At 44.0% G+C, this 13,749-nt stretch overlaps 1 protein-coding gene across 1 annotated transcript in view; it reads right to left on the bottom strand.

Annotated features, from left to right (window-relative positions):
* kcnd1 (potassium voltage-gated channel, Shal-related subfamily, member 1) overlaps nt 1-13,749 on the bottom strand; it is a 79,861-nt gene that overhangs the window by 17,599 nt on the left and 48,513 nt on the right. The gene's annotated exons all lie outside the window — the stretch shown is intronic.

Below are 13,749 nucleotides of genomic sequence, written 5' to 3'. Positions count from 1 at the left end.
AGTTAGGCCCATAATTCACCGCAGAGGGAGTGGGGGGATGAAACGTAGTCAGAGAAGGGGGTGGGGCGGGGGGGGGTTCGGGGGGGTAGAGTGAAGACAGGCCGGTGTAGCAGAAGCACAGCTTCCCACATCGATCACCTGACACAGGTAGTGCACAGAGCACCTGCCCGTTAATTAGCAGCTCACATTTATCACCTGACGCAGGTAGCACACAGGTACCCACTCGCTGGGTAGCAGACGTCCCCATGCAGCCCTAAAAACCCCAAACTCTGACTGAGCAGGGACCTGGGACATGGGGGTGAAGCAGGACCAGCCAAAACAACAACAAAAAAAACACACTCACAATAACACTTATCCAATCTCTATCTGGGAAATAACTAAAATAATGAATCTAAAAGAAGAGCCATATGCACCTGGCAGCAAAAACCTTGTATTGTAAGTGTCAAAGCAGGTGAGATGAGCAGACAACAGCAATTACGGATAAGTCCAGGCCCGATGTGGTGCGTGTACCACCCGAGGGCAATTTCTCGATTGATATGTCAATATTCAGCGAAACTACAAGAGGTGCAACAACAGAATAATGTTCAGCAAAACGAGGTTTTTCCCTCGAAACTTCAGAAAAAGAGAGGTAGCGCTTTTTTCAAAGATAAAACACGACATGCATTTCTCCAAACATCCTCGGCTACAAATCCTTTCCAAGGCCCAATCACAATAGCTGTATGTTTTTGGGTTTTTTTTGTACCTAGTATATTTTTTTCTTTTTTTTTCCAAATTGTCATCAGTGTGATGAATCCGAACTTATTAAACAGGTGCCGTTCAAGAGGAAAGGAGTCGATACTTGCCTAAACGTGTGAAACAATAGCGCGAAACACGCTCGCGCTATCGCTGAACCTCAGGTGAACTCTGCTCGTTTCTCAGTTGTTTCAGAGCAGTTAAAATCGCACCGTTCTCCTACACGGACCCATCTCCCATTGTTTCCAGTTTAGCCCACCTGCAGAATGTTTGTCGGTTATCTCGCTGTGTTAACGGAGGCGCAGCCAGGTGAAGGAGGGCTTTGTCCCCGGGCTAGCCCTCACCCTGGCCCAGGCCTGTGTGCTGGGCGGAGTGCTGAAAGAGGTTCCAGGTGCTCTAGGACACACCTGTGAGGCACATGCGTTTCACACCTTTCCCTTTGGCGAGGGTGAAAAACACCCACAACCACTGCTGCTGTTTTCAACACAGCACCCTTCATCACCATTTCTGTAAACATCCAGATGGGTGTTTTTGTTTATTTTTTATTTTACGGTGTCATCAGTAACAGAAATAGCCACAGCAACCCAAGTAAAATAAGGAGAAAAATGGATTGTGCTCTAACGCTACATTGGTGTGTTTTTGATTATTTAACAGACATTAGTCATGTGGAAGATGCAGTGGCTACTTTGCAGGATAACTTGTGTCCCTATCTGCATTCTGAACTAACTTCACGCATGAGATTATTTGTTTTTAGGATGATTGACATCGTCATACATCTACCTGCTAAAACATTTACTGCAGCTAGTAGCTACACACAAACAGCCAAGTGTTCACACCATGCTTGCGTTGTGAGAGAGCATAGTGATTTCCACAAGATTCATTAGTAATTTATTTTAACTTGCAACATATAGATATTCTGATCATTGCTGAACCCATACACAAATCCATAGAAAATATGCAGTCATGTGAACAATAGCTAATAACTACAGTAGGTCATAACACTACTAAGAACTCCATATACAAAAAAACAAATGTACTACGAACAGTTGAACAGAACAGAACAGAACAGTTGAACTTACACAACATGTATGCCATAACATTGTTATAACAATGTTATTACATATAAAACATGGCAGAAGTAGGTTATTTATAAGAAATCTTCATCAGAGAAAGGAATGCATGCATTCTTTTCAGTGGGTTTATAAGGCCATGACACCACAAAAAAACCAGTAATGAGTAAATCAACACAGGCTGATACCCTACTCATTAGTATGCGGCCAGTGATGTCATCCTGAAGGTTCATCTCTAAGGGGTTAACATCCTGAGCCAACTGTAGCCAGCGTACGACGGGGTCAAATCAGGGCTGGCGGTTAATTAGAACCGTCCAACAATAAGCCAAAAGTTGCCTGAATGTCGTTGCCTGAATGTCGTTCTGGACAGTTTCCTTTTGCCGTATAAAATTTACTCTGAAACTACGGGATGCTATTGCCAATATGACGTTCGACTGCCCTTCTGACAAAAGGCCCATTCCTGTCAATAAACATGACAGCGTTACTGTTATTAAAATCATACTTTAAATTGCGGACTGAAGAATTTACTTCATGGCTGCCCTCTGCATGGGAGATAAAAAAATACCGAGAGCATTGAGAAGCTAGTCATTAGAAGTTGTATGGGCTTGCTTGGAAGGATTCACTGTTCCCAACACATCTGTTCAGTTTACAATACAACATAAACGGGACCGGAGAAAATTAAATCTGCCAAGGAGCTTGAAAATTATGGGCCCCTCGCTTGGATATAATGCGGTTTCTGGAAATGAGAAGCTGTTATACGCTAAAAGGCCAGCTTCCTCTCACAGAATCCTGCACAACAATCCCATTTTCTCTAATATTCACATTGTTTAACACGAACACCCTCTATACCGTACAATAAGATGTATAAGACGAGGCAGGAAAAAATTTTGTTGGATATTTATTTATTTTTCTTTGGTTGAAGAGTAAAAATATTAAAGCTCAGGCACCGCACTGTTCTTCTTCCTTGGTCCAACTGGTGCAAAAACTGTCTTAAATCTGGCAAACCCTTTGCAGAATCCCCCCCCCCCCCCCCAATCTCATCACTCAAAAAAAGTCATAACGCGTGACATCACAGCGAATTCTGGCATTTGCCCTGAGAGAGAGAGAGAGAGAGAGAGAGAGAGAGAGAGAGAGAGAGAGAGAGAGAGAGAGAGAGAGAGAGAGAGAGAGAGAGAGAGAGAGAGAGGGAGAGAGAGCGCAGAGGCTGCTTGGACCGTGACTGCACTCACAGGCTGTGGTTCTCAGAAAGAAAAAAACAAAGAAGAAGCACTAGCCCACATATCACATCTGTCTACAGCGCCTCTGGGTTGTTTGCTGTGATCAGCGTTGGCAGAACTTCTCCTTCCTCCCTTAAGTACCCGCGCCGATGGAGGCAATGCAGATGCACATCTCCCTGACAGATGCCAGCACGACACAGCCCGCGAGGAATCCAAACGAGCCCGTCTCATTCACCTCTGCTGTAACCCCCCCCCCTCCCCTCCCCCCCACCCCACCCAAAAAAAAAACAGGAGACTGCTGTCAATACAAAGTAACGAGGCGCTGGCTCAGGCAGGGAATTCATCGTGTTGCATCTAAGCACCGCCATCACCACCTGCTGATTGCCTGAGCTTCAAATCACCTATAACCGGAGTGTAGCACAGTGGGTAAGGAACTGGGCTGGTAACCGAAAGGTCGTAGGTTCGATTCCTGGGTAGGGCACTGCCGTGGTACCCTTGAGCAAGGTACTTAACCGAAATTGCTTCAGTATATATCCAGCTGTATAAATGGATACAATGTAAAATGCTATGTAAAAGTTGTGTAAGTCGCTCTGGATAAGAGCGTCTGCTAAACGCCTGTAATAACCAAGCGCAGCATGGACCTTTATCATCTACCTACCGTACGGCACAGGCAGTCTGTTTAAACACACCCGGTCAGAGGTCAAGAGACAATGTTACACTGAGTCTGCATCGTCCAATAAGGACTCTTAAATCTTACGAGCCCCCCTGACTTGACTGCATTTATTTCCCACAAGGCACTGGGCAACACGGTCAGTTTGGTCCAATTGGAGGAGTATTTATCACCAGTTAAATATTGCCCTCTATTAAGGACACATTTTAATTACACGAACCTGCCTTGGCGGCCATCTTTGTACGGTCCGGCGTCGGTACTACCTGTCACTTTTCTCTGCATATCACCTGCACATCACAGGTACCTGCACAGACGCGGTCGACGCCCAGACTGATGCTCTCCCACAGGAGCTTCATTGATGCGTGCGACGGGCACTAGCCAAGCAACAGTTTCACAAATCCCAGGTTATAAGAAGGCAATACAATTGACATACAATTCATAATCGTTTGACGACACCTGCATGTGGCAACTAGACCTTCGAGCAGGATGTCTGATTATTAATTAACCCTTTATTTAACCAGGAGGTCCCACTGAGAGAGAAATCCCTTTTATCAACGGAGACCTGGCCAAGTCAGCAGCCAGACACACTGTAGTCACAACATATGACAACATACACAACACAACATATTTCACATAAATACCTAAGCGTCAAATTCAAAGTACAATTTTCTGAAACCCATTCTGAGCGAATACGAAAGGCTAAGCAGTCGACTGCAGCTGCCTGTTGGGGGATACTTCTGTACAGGCAGTAAAAAAAGCCAATGATGGACCTTTTCCAAGACTGATAGCATTTTATTCAACACCTTTCCCAAACATTGCACCGGCGTGCTGTATGAGCTAAGGGTCTGTGCTTAGAAACAGAGCGTCTTAGTTTTGACGTGCAGATCTGCAACAGCATACACCTGCTCGTAATTCTGGGCAAAGTTCTGCAGCCATTTTTAGTTCCAGCCCCCGCAGAACACTGAACAGTACGTATAAAAACTGACACCAGATTATCCAGATCCACTTATCCGATGAGAGAGAGAGAGAGAGAGCGTATTAATACGGTCATTTTAAAAATCACTTTTGTCTAAAGGCTTGCGCGATTTGATAATTTTGAAAATGTATTTTTAAGAGCTTCCCCTGTAGGGCATGGGAGTAGATTTGGCTCATAGGCCTAATAATAAACAATCTGTTAGGATTCAAGCGAGCTGCATGACTCATTGAACACAGCTCGCCAGCAAATGTGTCCGTAGGTGTCTGAAGAAAGCAAAACATTTGAAATCAATCTTTTTTTTTTAAAGATATGAAAATAGGTTTTGATCTGAGCATAAATGTATGTGCGTCCGTAGAGGTAACTGTGCATCCGATTAGCAAATAAGGCAATATTCGGTTCTCGTGTAAAGTGTATGGAAAATTGAAGACATCATCTAAAACAATCCATTATGTACGTAGAATGACATGCATACTGCAGTTCACTCAATACCTACAGTAACATCTTATAATAATAATTACTACTTTCACAGCATCGCAAACAACAGACTGTGTGAATGGACTTGTGGCTGTAAATCGGGCTAAGTGAAGTGCATCTAGCCGTGAGTTAAAGCAAGCGAGCGGGTAATTAAACAATCACCTTCACATTTGCCATGTCCGTGTAATGACCCAGCTCGCCTGCCTGAAGAGTGTGTGGTGGACAATCGATGGCCATCGATCTCTCCGACTTCAACCGGACCCACCGCGGCCACACCTGGCTAAGCAGCAAAAACCGGACGGCTAATTTGCAACGCGATCCATACCCGCCCACCCCACCCCACCCCACCCTCCCTGCCCCAGAAGATCTTTTAATCCCATCAGCATGAACTGAACGACACGAAAGGTCCCCGATCCCTTTCCTCACGTCCCTCCTCAACGATTGCGAGTGAAAATGGACCGATGCACTGCAGGCTCCTCTTTTAAACAGTTTTAAAACTCCTTTTAACTATTGATACAGTGTCTTAAAATTAGGAATTCTTTGACTGTTATTTATTTATTTCTTTCGTTTATATATTTAGACTTTTAAGATGCTTTCGTTGCTTGATTTCTTTTTATTATTGTAATGCCCATGCAATTCAGTGTACCTCTGCCATGTGGGTAATACTAAACTCAAACTTGAAGAACCATGAGCTCATTCTCCAACGTTCTGGGAGAAGAGTGGCAGTTTCTCTTCTCGCCCACCGATCTTCTCCCCTGAAAGGAGCCATCTTTGATCTCATGGGAAACAGAAGACACCACTGGCTTGTGACAGCAGAAGTTCCGTTGTTTATGTGGCAGGTCTGTCTGTCGTTATCGAGGTAAACGGTATTCGTAGCACCTGGATGACAGACTTATTATTTCCCGTTAGAGAAATCTTTAGCTTTGGTCTTTGACCAAAGGAGTTGGAAGCTTTTGCTGATGTGTTTCAGATTTGGTGGTGCTGTTCTAAAACTAGTCACCAAATTAACTGTTAATTCTATAGATGTGTAACCAGTCAAGAAATGCTGATACCAAACAAATTAAATAAAGCACACATTAATCTTATCATTTTAAAGATCTGCTTTCAAATCATCATCGAAATTAAACATTTTAAAAAGGCCACACAACTTATTTTTCGGTCCTATTATCTCTTGACCAAGACATACTATCTTCTGATCTTGACATAACAGAAGTTGTTTCATGTGATCACAACTTATTTATCCTGCGATCGCAACATACAGTAACAAAACAAGGTTTCTTGTGATCACAAAACCTTATGACCTCAACAAAAGAAGTTTATTTGTGATCAGGAGATAACCTCTAACCATGTCAATGCACAGTGACTTACCTGTAACAGACTGGGGATAGCATCAATAACAGACAACGTTATGTGTCTACCTGAAAGTCAGTCCTCGGTTTCTACCCGAGTCGGTCTCTGACCACAGTAATAACCAAATGCGCTCATCCGTGATAGGGCGGCGTAGCGTATGCTATCCCCAGTCCATCACACACAATCGCTGCAATTATATTTCTGCTTGTCTGTAAATCAAAGTGACTTGGTCAAAAAGCCATTAAGTTGAAGACAACAACGGCAAAAGATTATTGATTCGTTGGGAAATTGATATTTAATGAAGTATAGATCCAATCTGGACCAATTATGCACTGACATAGTTTAAAAGGCTTTAATGGTGGCTGTTCTTGATTGAGCTTGCCTGGTACGATGAAATGGGTCTGATTGCAGAAGCACAAGCCCCGCCCATCTGGCACTCCAGGCAGGATCAATCAAGCCTCGAACCATTGAAAAGATTTCGACAGTATCTGAGACAGGTAAATGTAATAAATAACTTTTCAAATCAATAGATACATTGAGTAATGCTGTGCTTAGCTGTGCATGAGCAAATCTATCAGCATAATGCATCGCCATAATAATAATAATGGACAACTTTAAAGTTTATGTTGACCATTGCTAATAAACTCAAAGTGATTTCTACCTGAGTCAGTCCTTGATCAAAGTAAAAATCGAATGCGTTCAGCTGTGCGTTTGTCTCTGTTGTGGGTGTGCTTCGTTTGTCCGGATCATCATCAGATTGACGTTGCCGTCTCCGGCTACTCTGTTTAAAAAAAGCCACCATTTCCCAGTGAAGACAAGCGCTTCAAACTCGTGCTTGGTGTTCTGTGGATAGTGACTGCTTCATTTCACTTTGCGTATTTGACCCCATTTTTCTTTATTCCCGATTTCCATTTTGTCCTTCTGGTTTGTTTGCTGTGTTCTTGTGTTTGACTATCGACTCTTTCCCTTGGACTCAGATTCTTGCCTTAGACCTTCTAGTTTGTTTGCTGATTAGATCTTGTGTTTGACCATTTCCTCGTTCTCCACCTCAACTCTCGTACTGCCCTCTGCTCGCCGTAGCTATAGTGACTCGAGTGTTTCCTGCTGGACTAAAAATCCTTCCATCAGGACACTATTTTGTTATTTTGCTTAATTATTTTTCCATTATTATTTTTGAAGGTACTCTGGGTAGAATTTTAAATCTCCGCTGGGGGCACGCTATTCAGACTATTGGTTGGTTCTCAGACTACTGACTAATTGTCCCGAAGTTCAGCATTCAAACCCTAACCCGTGCCCAGTAACCCTTTGAAGACTAGCCAGGTTTTAGGTAATCCTGGATAGGTAAATATGGACTGGACGTATTCAATGGTCTGCAGTACCATTTTTCTTACCCATTCCCCACTCATTTCCCTTATCCTACATCCTGTTACGGTCTGACCATAGACCAGGTCTTAACAGTGGCTTATGTTATCCCTAGTCCACCACACACATCCTGTAATCACAGCCTCTCTTAATCATTTTTTTTTTAATGTCATGATCACAAGGAACATAAGTTGTGATCACGGGAAAACAAATTTTCTTATGTCTATATCACAAGCTAAGCCACATTCACAAGATAACAGGACCAAAAATATATTGCATAGTCTCTATGCATTTCTATACATCTGGCCTTTTAAAATGCATTTTTTTTGGTGCCGATCATTAGTGTGACACTGCTGCCTAACCACAGAATTGTGTACTACAAATTTTTTTTTATCACCTTTGGTTTAAAAAAAAAGCACGTTTCAAGCATTTCAAATGCTTTTTGAATACAACACATCAATCAACCTGTCGCACGGAACGCCATGCGACTCCTTCCACTCGTTTCCTGCTGGTCCAGCACATTGTTTAAAGCCACCATTGCTGGTCTCGGACCTGTGAAAGGGCGCCAGATTGTTTTTGGCGACGGGGTGAAGGTGCAGCGGGCGATTCTGAAACAAACGACTTAGCCGGGAACCTCTCATTAGCTCCACATGAAAAACGCTTCAGCCGAGGGGGGGGTGTAGGGGGGGGGGAGTAAAACGCAGGATTTAAAATCCACACGTGGCCACAGTACAGGATTGGGGGCGGGGGGGGGGGGGTCGCAACATGATGAGAAAGCAAATGTTTCTGAAGGACAGGAGAGGAGAAAGGACCCAGGAAATGCTGGGGGGGGGGGGGGGGTGTTAGGAAGGGGAGGGGGGTTGGGGTGGGGTTAGGGGACGTGTGGGGTAGGGTCAGAGTTTTGAGAATGTGGTTATTAAAAGGATCATGATCAAAATGGCAATTTTCATGATCTGCTCTCCTACTCACATACACAAATATATATATGCATATATATAATATATGAATGCTAAAGTGTTGGGACCGTGACACAATTAACCTCATATTCATTTTCACTTTCAGATCCAATCTGCTGGTGTACAGAGCCAGAACAACACAAATTGTGCCACTGTCCAAATACTTGCGCATTGCACTGTGTGATATGCTTTGCATATATCAGGACATCATCACCAGCATAATAGAACACAGAATTCTTGGTAACTGAAATGCTCAGCTCATGGGTTTCTGGCCTGATCTGTTGCATGCCTCAGTAAATGTTGCATATTCATATTCAGTGGCAAATAACCCTTATTATTTCCAAAAAAAAAAAGTCATTATGGAAATGGTAGCTTAACTCTATTGCCTGCTTTATGATTAGTTGTAAAGAGAAGGAAAAAAAAAACAGATGATTCGAGTGCTGATTTCCTCATGGCCCCCGCCTGTGAAACACTTATCAGGCGCATAAAGTTTTTTTCTTTCAGACTGCAGGGAGGAAGTAATAGGCCTCCTAAAGGCTTGTAATTGGCTAAAGAGCTGACCTATCACTGTTGATGCTTCTTAAAGCAACACTAATTGTCTCTCAGATGATCAATGGCTTCCCCTCGCTGTAGCCAACAGGGCAAGCGAGGGGGAAGCTCCGGGCCCCCAAGGGAGGGGTTTGCTTTCAATTGTTCCTTTTACAGAGAACTTCAGGGAAGGGGGGGTGTGGTGCGGTGGGGTGGGGTGGGGGGGGTGGGGAGGGGATTGAAAAAAAAGGTTATTTTTAAACACCTCTTTACTGGATCAAAATTCAGTGGCCAATGTTCGCTCCCAACAAAAGCAGGGGCTGCCTTTCTTATTGCACATTGTACTAATATGCAGTTATAAAAAAAAAAACCTGTTAGCTCCAATATTGCATAGTTTTATGAAAGCCTTTTTTGATATGGGGCTATGATGAATGGAAACAAAATTACTACGCTAAATCGGCTACGTTCTTAAATGTGCTCTTAAATAACCATCAGTGATACTGAGGTGGATGCCTTCTGGTATGACACTGACATTTAAGTAAGATCTTAGGTCTTTGTGGAGATAAATGCTAACTGCTCACTTTTGATACTGGAATAGTTTTTCAGAATTAAAATGGCAGTTTAATTATTAATGGCAGGGTTGTGGAAATCAGATAAAAGATTCGCGTAAGACTTTCATATCCCTTTTAATGCACTGCATATTGGGGCTGAGTGATATAGTGCAACGGTAATTACGGAATATTTTTGAGCGCAATAACGATCATCCCCACCGTGTGGTGTCCTGCCTTTCTTTTGCTCCTTTTTTCTTTAATCATACTTGATGCGCTATAATAATAAACGTATTAAATAATAAACTTCCAAACTTCAGAGGCCCCAGGAAATGTTTCTGCTGGAAGAACTGATATCTGCCGGGTTTCAATAATTCAGCCAATCAGCTGCAAGGTCGTACGGCTTCCGTGTGCTCATTTGATGTGTTTTTGTCAAATAACATAGACTCTGGATGACCTTGCTGCTGATTGGCTGTCTAATCAACACCGCAAAGATATTAGAGGTGATGGGTTTTTTTTCTCCCCAGCAGAATTTCACAAGGCTTCTGAGGTTTGGATGTTTACTACCGAGTCAGGCGTGATTGAAGAAAAAAAGACCAAAGAAAGCTGGGCCGCACGGCAGCGATTGTTAGTACGCTTTTAAAGAAGAAGAAACGTTTTAACATTCGATAATCCTCAATATGGCTTAACGCCCAGCCCCACTGCATACTGCATCCTGCCGCTCCCTTCTGCAGAACCATTTCCTGCTGTAGATCACATGCGTGAGTTCTGATAATGAATCAGCAGGAAGTTAAGTCTCTCACATTAAAAGACACTCTGAGCCATTAAAGGCTGAGCCCGAGCTCTCCTGCTTTTTAATCTGGAGCAGTTCTCCTGCCGACTCATCCCCCTGCTTTAATCGCCAGACCTCCTTCCCTGGCTTTACTTCAACAGCCCCCCTGAGGAGCGTCCATTTCCCAAAAACCAGACGGCATCTACCTGAACTTCTGATCTCGCCCAGAAACTCAAAGTCGTCCGATTCGCAAAACACCGAGGCGATGTTTGCAGAGGGCTCGCAGCTCAAAGTACATGCTTCAGAGCAGAGCTACAGTTATAGAACCACAAACATTATTATGGGCCTTTTATGAGTGTCTGTTCAGTAGCATACGCCACGCTAACTGCATCTGATTAACCTCACTGTCTTCACAGTGTCACTGTGTTCCTCGTTTATGGAAAAGAGCTGTTTCTCCGTTCTATTCTCAGTCACTTGCAGAAGAGGTGGGAGTCGAGTTTATTACCCACGTCTGGCTCTCCATAGCAAGTTCTGCTTCAAGAATATGGACATCAGACACCGCATCACCCCAGAAAGGAGGACTCACAACCAATCACAACGTTCAGTGAGCAGTCGATGTTATTCGGCAGCAGTACATAAAGGGCACACACAATCACCCTCACAGCCACCACAGCGGGACATTCTGCAGCGGGAGTAAATTCAGTGGCATTTCACATTAAGTTTTGGTGCTTTCCAGTACATCCATAGATAGGCCCCGGCACACGTGTTCTAACTTCCTGATTCCCGCTGTCTTGCTCTCCTGTGTTTGAGCTCAGAACAGATTCTTTGACACTGGCCTCATTCTTGTAGTGAGACCTGCTGTCTATCACAGGCAGAGGTGGAAAGTCCAGGGGGTCAGAAAGTAAAAGTCCTGCCATCTGTTTCTTCCACCCATGACCTCAGCTGGCTGATTTCACTCATCAGTTCCACGTCCTGGCTGAAGAATTGCCCTAATTAGCAAATCAAGGTAGGCTGGAACAAAATACTTATACTCTCTGAGCCTGATCACAATTTCAACCTGAATTTTCCACCTCTGATCGCCGGTAAGCACTGGCCTGCAAGCTCAGGGACAACAACATGGATAATGTATCCCTAAAATGAAATAACAGAGGAAGAAGACTCCAGTCCAGCAATTGATTTTGAGTGAGGAACCTAAACCGGCAGGCTTCTATGAGAGGCCCAATGCACAGACTGCACTAACGCTAGTGCTAGCCACATGTGCCGCAAGTGAACATAACTTGCTTCGTCATCTCAGTGGCGTACAGGCTTCAGTGCTCGTCCGTGCAGTGACATCACACACCATGTGACCTCAGCAGGAGGAGCCACATCACCTGCGAGCGAACGCGGCGCTATCGCGGCGGCTTCAAATCGTTTAGCAACGCGTCCCGCGCTCTCCCAGTTCTCACAGCACAGCGCAGCAGATAAATATCGCTCGGCGTGCGTTCCGACGCTCACGGAAAGCTTTCCGCCGTTATTTTTACGAAAGGTTGCTTACCTACACCCTCTCTCACAAAGCAACGGCTCAGTTCTCTTCGTCCGACAGGCTCGATTATGCTAAACGGACGCCCACAGCGCTCATCTCCCTCCGCGTGTCAATCAGCTGCAGCCCGGCCCACAGGCCCCTCGATTAGGCAGCGCTGCAATGAAGCTAAATTAAACAGGGTTCAGGGCGCGAGATACGCGACAGCAGAGTCCGCCGTTAGCATCGAACGTGACAGCCTCCAGGCGACGGTCGCGAGAATGGACTAACTGGCTAACGGCCTAACTGACTAACCTCACAGACCTGAACGCATATATAAATCTCTACATATTTTGGTTGCGACATCTTTTTTTTTTTTTGTTGTTGTGAAAAATTTCACGACAGTGTCCTGCAGTGTAAGGCATGGCTTTAATTTGCCTATAATAGAAAGTCCCCAGGGGACAAATGGGGAGGGAGGATGGCCTAGATGCTGGGCCAGAAAAGGGGTCAAAGATACCTGGCAGCAGCTCAGGTAGGGAGGCAGGGAGGTAGGGAGGGGGGGGGGGGCTGACTGGAAGAAGGTGAGCTAAATGCCCTGAAGGGGGAACAAAAAACAAAAACAAAAATCAACAACAAAACTACATTTAAATTAATTGATTTCCACCTAGCACAGATCTTACTGTATGTTGCCTGCATAGTATAACATCCATGTTTTTTTTTGTTTTTTTTTACAATCACATCAAAGATGCCTCCACTTGCACCCAGTTCCTCCTGTGCTAGCATAAAGTTTTCTCCCAGTCTCCCGAACTTTAAATAGGTCGCCTTCAGTGGCAAAGTTTTGTGACGTCGTCTGGAAAGCGTCCTATAAATAAAACGTTGTTGTTTTTTTTAAGACGCCTTCTCATTATTTCTCTCATTGCTATCAAAGGAAAAGTTTTGTCGCACATAAATTCCACAAAAAGCTTCGCAGATTGAGCTTCCTGTCTACATATAAAGCACGAATGTGAGCATTTCCTCCCTCCTGGGGCTTCTTCTCTGTAAAAAATGTTTTAACTTGTGACAGACATTTTCTTCCATCTAAGCTTAAACTGTCACTCCAGCCTTGAATTCTTAATGGTCAGCTATTTTTGGTGGTTTGATGTTCATTTGAATCACCCATCAAATGGAAATGACGCCTTCCTCTGAACCTCTGCACTGAATATTATAAATATATAAAAGCACAGTGCAGCTTAGGTAACACTAAAGTGATTCAAGGAATAATAATCATAATCATAATAATCATAATCATAAATCATCATCATCATCATAACCATCACCACCTTTAACCTTATCATTCAAATTTTAAAAATATCTGACCGCAATATGATCTAATTATTGACACCTAAACAAGTGCAATGTCCAGTTGAGTACAATTCCAGCGTATTATCAGCCATTTCTGCGCGAACAAAAAAATAGTTGTAAAAGGGTGTTGTGAAAAAAGCGGCCTACCGAACCTGGAGTTGGGGGTGGGGGGGCTTAGAGTCATGTGCCCATTAGTACCCTCCATCTGCGAAGGGGGAGAAGGCCAGAGGAAATTACAGAGCAGAAACGCTGCTT

Source organism: Anguilla rostrata, chromosome 11 (genome assembly GCF_018555375.3).
Source record: "Anguilla rostrata isolate EN2019 chromosome 11, ASM1855537v3, whole genome shotgun sequence".
Classification (NCBI taxonomy): domain Eukaryota; kingdom Metazoa; phylum Chordata; class Actinopteri; order Anguilliformes; family Anguillidae; genus Anguilla; species Anguilla rostrata.
The sequence above is the reverse complement of the archived record's forward strand: the minus strand, read 5'-3'. Positions and strand labels throughout refer to the sequence as shown.